The following is an 8,152-nucleotide window of genomic DNA, read 5'->3' as shown; positions in this document are numbered from 1 at the left end:
GATAAAATGTTCGTACTGTCTCCAGTGCTGATGGATTCTGTTGCATGTATGGGCAACAAGCACTGTGGTCAACTCAAGTAAAATGCAACGTCCACTCCACTCTCTGTGTGTGTGAGAGAGCAAGTGAGAGAGATGTTGATCCTCCTTCATTCAATCACAAGAGGTAGTAAAATTGGTGCAACCATTCTGCCTCAGCCTCTGTGTAAAAGGGGAGATGCAGCTTGGGGGAATGTGGGCGGAGGAGCGTGAAGTTTTGATGAAAACTTGTTTCTGCGAAATGCCACCACGGTATTAAAATTTTAAAGTTGCTTCAAAGGAACACCTGCTACCAAAAACATTAACATGCTGTACACCGTGCACAACAATGTTTGGTTCTGAATCATGTGCAAAGTGTGCAAGATGAGCAAAAGCACATCCCTACCCTGTTCATCCACCACTGCTGATTTGAGAGCAACATTACCACACCGAAATAAAGTTAAAAAATAAAAAACTGTGATATTTCGGCAGCTTGGGCGTCAAAAAATTATCATAAATTTACAGAAAATATCTGTCTTCTAAAAATATAGTAATTTAGAGTCATTTTAAATACCTGACATGTTGGCACCACTTTCACAAGCTAACTGATGATTTCAGATGGAGGCAGGACTTGCACAGTTTTCTTTAAACTACGCTGGGACCCTGCATAGACAGATGTGTTCCTACATCTCTAGTAGTTCAGTACAGTGAGTAAGAGCTGCACGTGGGTGTTCACTAGGTGCTCCAGTGGACCCCATTCATAGCTAAGCTTTATGCAAAGAGTTGAGGCAATTTATTGTTATGCTGTATGTCCAGCTACCACGTCTACTGCCTATTCAGCTTTAATCAGCCCCACCACTCGAACCTCCAGCTGCAGGCTCTGACTGTATCCTCTAGGGAGAAGATATCTGCTCTCCTCACTCTCCAATATCTCTCTCTGTGGGGAGAGATGATGTCAGAGACAAGATGGCAAACATTAATTGTCCTGTTGCGCCGTATTCTCATGTAAATAAACTTTTCTTTGTAAGCTGCCTGACTGATCTGAATATTTCATAAAGGAAAACAAATGCTGTAAGCATTTAACATGGCAATGAGAAGACGGGAACAAAAACACGTGACTGTCTGAGACTTGCCAGTTGAGTTGCACAAATGCAAATGAGGAGAAAGACATCACATACAAAATTCTTCCAAATTAGTCACTTGAAAATACATTAGCAGTGCAGGGCTATGCTAAATTCTTGCATTATAAAAGCTTTGGTACAAATTATTCAGCGCTGAATGGGGTGAGAGGGTTACAGTGTGACATTTGTAAATAACATACCATTAAAACCAGGCTTGCACCAAAATATGAAACTTCAGATAGAAAAAAAAAATCTGTTTTACCTCAACTGTTCAGTACATGGTACAATCAGCTACTCCGTAAAGTTCTGCAGAACTGACAGCATACACAAACAACTTGCTTGAAAATCTACTTTGTCTGCATCATATGTAATAAGCTACTGGCAGTTTTGATTTAGCAAGACTGTAGAATGCCATGTGTCCTTTGCATGTGTGAGTGCACATTCCTGGGGAAATGTGGGGAAGGGGGATCCAGTTTTTTGGAATCAAATATCATGGCACAACATCATGCTGCACTTGAACCTCCTCTGCCTTATGTTATATAAATATGAGGTGGGGAATCTTCAGCTTCAAACACCTGACCTGCACAGACTGCTTATACTGTTTCTATTGCTTATCTGACTGCATGGACATTGTGTATATTACTATAAGCCTGTTTTGGACTCCTTCACTTTTTAAACCTTTCTTGTAAAATGCCCTTGCTGAGCTTCTGTACCACCTGAATTTCCCCTCAGGGATTAATAAAGTACTCTATCTACTTTGTGACCGCATCCTGGTGAATAGTTGCACACAGAAGGAAAATGTTTTTGATGATATTAAATGTGACATTTGTGTGTCTGATGCCTTATTTATGCCCCTTCATAGTCTACACCACTTCCCTAAATTTGAGCAGACTTGTGCTTTGACCTACTGCCATCCACACACACACACACACATCTGCTGATGTTAAGGAATAATCAAACACACGTGTTGTTACCCTGGTGACAAAATATCAACAATTCTGAGTCAAATAAAAAGCAGGAAGTAGCATTTTTCCATGCAGTGTGCAAAGTCCCGTTAATAACAGAAGCCTGCTCCACTTCCTTTTCTTTTTTTACTGGCATTATGTCAATGTTGTTCTCACTCTTTAACCCATGCTATCATTCCAGTTTTCTCTCAGTATCACCAGTCTACATTATTCATTATCCTTATACCTTTAACACCAGATTATTTCGGCTTTGAGCTTCACATATTAGTTCCTTTCATTGTGACTCAGGTGATGAACAGTGTTCCACTTCTGTCACGTTGCAGTCATATGCTTTTGGAACAGACAGTGTAGACATCAAAATGCAACCAAATCCAACAAACAGATGACAGCTGGCTATACGACAGTCTTGTACACTGTGATGTGAATAATTATGGTGTCTCTCCACCGCCACGGGTCGGAGCGGTGCCAAGGTGCTCCCCAGTCAGCGTGGCTGTGTTTCCGCTGCACCATAAAATGCATTGTTTATCTTCTGCATCATGCGGGGGTGGTGTCAGCCGCTGAGAAGCGACACATACAGTAACCCATGGTGTTGGTATGGTGCTGCTAGCTTGCAACACGGAGCCCCTGGTGCTTGGCTTTCTGTTGACCCCTCACCAGAACACCAGGTGAGAGACTTAAATAGTGAATAAAAAAGCCAGTGCTAAAAAGTGAGGCTACTTTTCCTTGGTGCAACATTTCAGCCAAAAACATGTCTTGGTGAGCCAGATGTGTTGAAGGCAGAAGCAGGGCCAGCTGACCCCAAGTCAGCACTATAACCCCCTGCAGCTAGAAACTAATGGAAACAGAAGCTTGAATAAAATGGGCTGACCCATGCTGATGGAAAAACACCATTAGTTTATGCAGATCCACCACAGTTTACCAGACTGTTGTGACTCAGGATGGTCTGCTGATTCTGGCAATGTCACAGCCAATTGAGAGGGATAGACTGAAAAAAGGCTCAACACACTGATCTGATTATTCTTGCTCAACTGTTTTGCACATGTAGGCCTAAAACTATTGATGCCTCATGTTTAAGTCGTTTTGCATTTGCCAAGGAAAAAGAATTATCCTTGGTGCACAGTTTTATAACCAAGACATGTTTAGAATTTAGCCTATAATATGCAATGCACTTGCTGAAGGCAGAAGAAATTTAGATTCCTAGGACAAATTCTGAGAAGTGCTTTGGTATATATTCTACACTGGTCTTGAATCAAATGAAAATTAATTGAGTCTGGATTATGTGAATAAAACTCAAAGTGCTGATATTCAGCAGTAAACAGAATATACTGTAAACAGATGTAATGACTCAGTAAAATGCTGTTGAAATCAGCATGGCAGTGTAGAGACTACGTCCAGTCCAACCAGGACAAAAAGGACAGGTAACAGACAAACTAAAGCAGCTTCTGGAACAGAATACAAATCTGTGAAACTGTATTTGTTCATATCAAACAGTGATCAGGACTCACCGAGTTGGGGTTTGGGGAGGTAGGATGGATTCAAAGTCAGGACAAGGTCCCAGCAAAGCACAAAGGAGCTAAAATGAGTTGATTATTGGAGCTGTGAAGTCCAACAGGGCATAAGAGGCTGAGTCTGAGGCAACAACTCACAGCTATGAACTCACTGAGTGACCAGAAGGATCAACACAAGGATTCATCAAGCCTCAAATCACATCAGTTGAGGCTGAGAGCTTCTGTAAAGTTGCCCATTAAAAGCTCTGCATCCCTTTTACAGCTTTGAATCTTCCTCGGGTCTGCTTTTACCGCTTCTCTGGCTCACTGGTCTACACTTCCTCTCTTTTATTAGCTTACATAACAAAACATTTAAATAAAAACTTGTCCATGTCAAAATATTTGCTTGGCTAGATGACAAAACTCTTTACAAAAAGGCCGTGGTAAAATGACAGATTCCACCAAAGTTTCATTCAAACACTATTAGTGACTTCTCAAATATTACATGCAATGTAATGAACAGGGGGCTGTGAACACAAATACAATAATATGCTAGATGACCCTGACAAGCAGTTTACAAATCCTGCTGGGTGGACACATCTGTGCATTAAAGGCTCCTGTCATCTTATTTGTCTCCAAGCACAATAGTGGCATGAACAGATCCCATTTGTATCCGTTAGCATGACAACATCCACCAAATGTCCACAAACAAGCAAAGCTTCCAGTGCCAGCTCGTGCTAAATGATGGGAGGAAGTTGGAAAGTCAGGCCCAGCCCCTGACAAAAGCCCCTTTTCCATCACCTTGTTTCATAATCTCTCATATACATTATACAAAAAAAAGCTGATTTATTATTCAGAAAGGGCATTTTTTTATCTTTTCCTTCATTATTTTAATACCGTGATGAATATTATATCATGGACCTTTTATGGCAATAATGTACTGTGAATGTTTGTATTGTTACATAGTGAAATGCTCATTAGGCCACGCAAAAAGAATTGTGTACACAACAAGGATTAGGAAAAATACATGTAAAGGATAAATTGTGGTCTTGCTAACGCAAATCTCTGACTTGTGCACTTACACAACACAAACAGGCTGAATGTCTTAGCAGTGACTTGTGGTTCAGACAGGTATTATATTTTATTATAGACTATATTTGTATTTTGATTCATTTTGGAATATTGGATCTTAGAAGTTCTGTTAACTTTTATTTAGTTTTCACAGTGCAGTTATTTACTGAAATTTGTTTAGATTTATGTTTAATGTTTAATCAAGATCTATTTTATTAAAGTCTGCTAAATTCTTTCCTCAGTTCAAAGAAGCCAGCTTAATACCTTTATCAACAAACCTATTAATAGTACAATAAGAGAATCTAAGGCAGTTTACTGCATGTGTGATGAACGAGCACGTCAGCCGGCCTCGGTGCCCAAACAGCCTTTGTGGCCTTTGAAAATGTACGACATGAAAGGCCAAATGGCTGCGCCCTTTAAACTATAAAATATATGGCCTGGTGGGTGGCATTTAAAAAATAATAACAATATCACTAATATGTTAGGGTGCGCTTATGTTTTCACAATTGCATGGTTAGGATTTTCAACTTACATTCACCCAAATTAGTCAAATGACATTTTCTTGTTCCTGTATAAAACACATCATTTTCAGAAGTACATGTTTTTGCCATGCACTGAGACAGTGAACTATGAAGCTGGAGGGATGCTTCAAGGTGTCACACTGTAACTGATTCCAGTTCTGTGGAGTCAGACTACAACATGAGTAGTTTGATTAGAGCAGAGGAAGTTTGCCTCTAATCCTACAAAACAACCAATACAAACAAAAACTAACCAAATTCGGCTACTTTAGGGTCACTGAAGTATTATTTCAAAGCATTGTGATGTTTATCAGTATTCCTCAAACCTGATAGGTGAGGGAAGGTCATAGCCAAATACTGTGACAAAATAAAGTGAAGCAACATCGAGACAACTTTTGCTTAATTTCAACAGAAATGATTATTTTAGGAGCCCCAAGAAATTGCTCTATCCTTGGCTATGTGAAAGTGGCTTTAGAAGCTGCAGACATCCATCTATTGTTTTCTATTTGCTCACCAATAACCCACAACATATAATTAAGAGACACAACAGCTTCACAAACACACACACCCAGAGATACACACAAACTAAAAATGTGAGGCTGTTGCTTGTTTGCTACAGGTGTTTAAGCCACAGGGAGGTTTTCTTAAAAGAAGAAATTCACTCTGAACTGCGATGTACCTTTGAGTCCCGGACCCACGTTTTTGCTTAACAGTATAATTTCCATGTAAATAAGCTGTTTGAAATGTGTGTATTAATACAAACGTTCCCACATCTAATTTAAATATCAGGTGATACAACATGGAGGAGCTGCTTTCTATACTCAATTCATTCCAAAAATAGCACGATCACGTCAAGTGATTTACAAAATAATAACAAGAAGAAAAGCCCTGGAATGAACATCACACACCACAAAGTCATGTGAACGGGGCCTTATTGACTCTGATCACCACTAAGAAAGCATCACGTCACACAGTAATCCAGTAAGCTTTGGTTTAAGACCAACTGAACCACAGAGAACAGGCTTCACCGTCCCTCGTTCCTCTCCAACAGACCTCTCCATGTGACCAGGGAATAACCAGAGCCTTGAAATAAGTGCTTTGTTTAGGACACCAATACCTGACACACACTACTCATGGTTAAGATCACCTTTTCTTTTGTTTTCAGCTGCAGAGGAGACATTTTAACATCATGTATGTAATCACAGAACAACTTAACGGGTTCAGGCTCAACATCTTCAGACATTCAGGTGAATTTTTTTTTTTTTTTTTTTTTGCTTGTTTACGTAAACCACAAACATTAACATACATCTTTTCTTGGATAAATAAGCACGGGGTTACCTATGGTGTCACTCACTGACACTCTGTTTGACATCTGCTGGTGTCTACAGCGAGTAACAGAACATCAAATGTACAAAAAGATCCTGAACTGAAAAGAAAAAGGCAGCAACAGTATTGACATGAAGAGCCTGTTTTACATCTGCTCCAACTGGTGCTCTGCTCCCAGCAGAGTTATCAGGAGCACCCCGGGCCAGATTTGTTTTTTAAAGCACTGCCATGACCTTGTTCCTGCGGGGCCAGTAGTTTACAAGCCTACACCAGCAGTCCTGAGGGAACCGCTTCCGCCAGCACGGGCTTGAAGGAATCTCAGCAGAGCAGGGACACGGCCTGGCTGCTGCTGTCCCGTGTTTACACACCCAAAGCTGTGGCTCGCGCGCGCACACACACACACACACACACACACACAGGTGTGCCACTAAAAGCAGTGGCTGTTAAATGGAAGAGGTCTGGAGCATAGGTAACGTTGCATTCATGGAAGACACCTTTGTTGTTGTTTACACTTCCTCTAAACGCGTGACGTGCGTGACAGAGTTCCCCAGTACACCTGGCAACTCTCTACACTAGTCTCAGTCTCAGAAAACACTATGACCGAAGTATGGCACAACTCATAAACGCAAAGTGAAACGTCTGAAAAATAACAGCGCTAATTGTTCGTTCTTCCTAAAAGACAGTTCTACGACATGACACAATGTAACACAACAGTGAGACTAAAGGCTGAACTTGTCTCCGGGTAACAATGTTGCACAACACGCAGTTGAGCTCCAAACTGTTATTAGTGAAAAACAATATATGTATTGCGCAACACTTACACTTTTGTCCTGCTGACTTATACGATACAACCTGGCAGGAAAACTCAGCCAGAGGAGAGGAACAGACACTCAGTTTTACTTTTAAGTGGAAAAGCGCAGAAATATAGACATTTATAAATATTGTTTGAGCCAATGTCCTCCCTATGCGTTCAAGCCGAAGCTGTGTAGGATAAATGTGCTAAACAAAGATAGAAAAACGCTACCTGGACTGAGGAGCCTTGCGCGTAACTGCTGGCTTAGTCCCCGTCTCCAAGAGCATCCACAGTGCAGGGTTTTAGGACCCGTAGGTGCTGTGACAAGCACACAACCAGCAACTCCGCCATACTGAGCTCATGTCGGACAACCTCCTGGATTTCCGTAGGGGGCGGGGTCTGCAGGACAGGGTGAGTGACAGATGAGAAGAAAGTAAACATGCATTCAGTTTCTTGGCTTAATGCAGCAGTCAACACATTCCATCTTCATGACGGTGACGGCGTTTCGTTTTTATTTTAGACAGTTTCAAAGTGGTGTTGATTCCACTGTGTAGTCACTGTGCATGATGGTTGTGTTGCTGTTAAACTGTACTGCATTTCAGAGGGAGGTGTTTCTGGTGTTTAGTCCACGCTCTTTGATATAAATGGAGTTGACTAGAAACACCTGACAGTATAACTGAAGCTAGAATTCACTGCAGAACTGTTGTATTAGATGGACTTAGCTGTACCTAATAAACTGGCCAACTCTGCAATACACAGCACAGGTGTGGATGTCCTCGGTTTATGTCCTCTTCCTCCAGATCAGCTGCAGGATACACTGATGTTCCCTGCTTTGCTATGTGTGTGGTTGATGTAA

At 41.1% G+C, this 8,152-nt stretch overlaps 1 protein-coding gene across 1 annotated transcript in view; it reads right to left on the bottom strand.

The window, feature by feature from the left end:
- The window catches only part of hdac4 (histone deacetylase 4), a 102,747-nt gene extending 95,061 nt beyond the window's left edge, over window positions 1-7,686 (bottom strand). Inside the window, exon 1 of the mRNA XM_020611062.1 lies at window positions 7,528-7,686. The gene's annotated coding sequence lies outside the window, so the exon portion shown is untranslated. The remainder of the gene's footprint in view (window positions 1-7,527) is intronic.
- Between the last annotated feature and the right edge of the window lie 466 nt (window positions 7,687-8,152).

Source organism: Monopterus albus, unplaced genomic scaffold (assembly GCF_001952655.1).
Source record: "Monopterus albus unplaced genomic scaffold, M_albus_1.0 scaffold109.1, whole genome shotgun sequence".
NCBI classification, from domain to species: domain Eukaryota; kingdom Metazoa; phylum Chordata; class Actinopteri; order Synbranchiformes; family Synbranchidae; genus Monopterus; species Monopterus albus.
The sequence above is the reverse complement of the archived record's forward strand: the minus strand, read 5'-3'. Positions and strand labels throughout refer to the sequence as shown.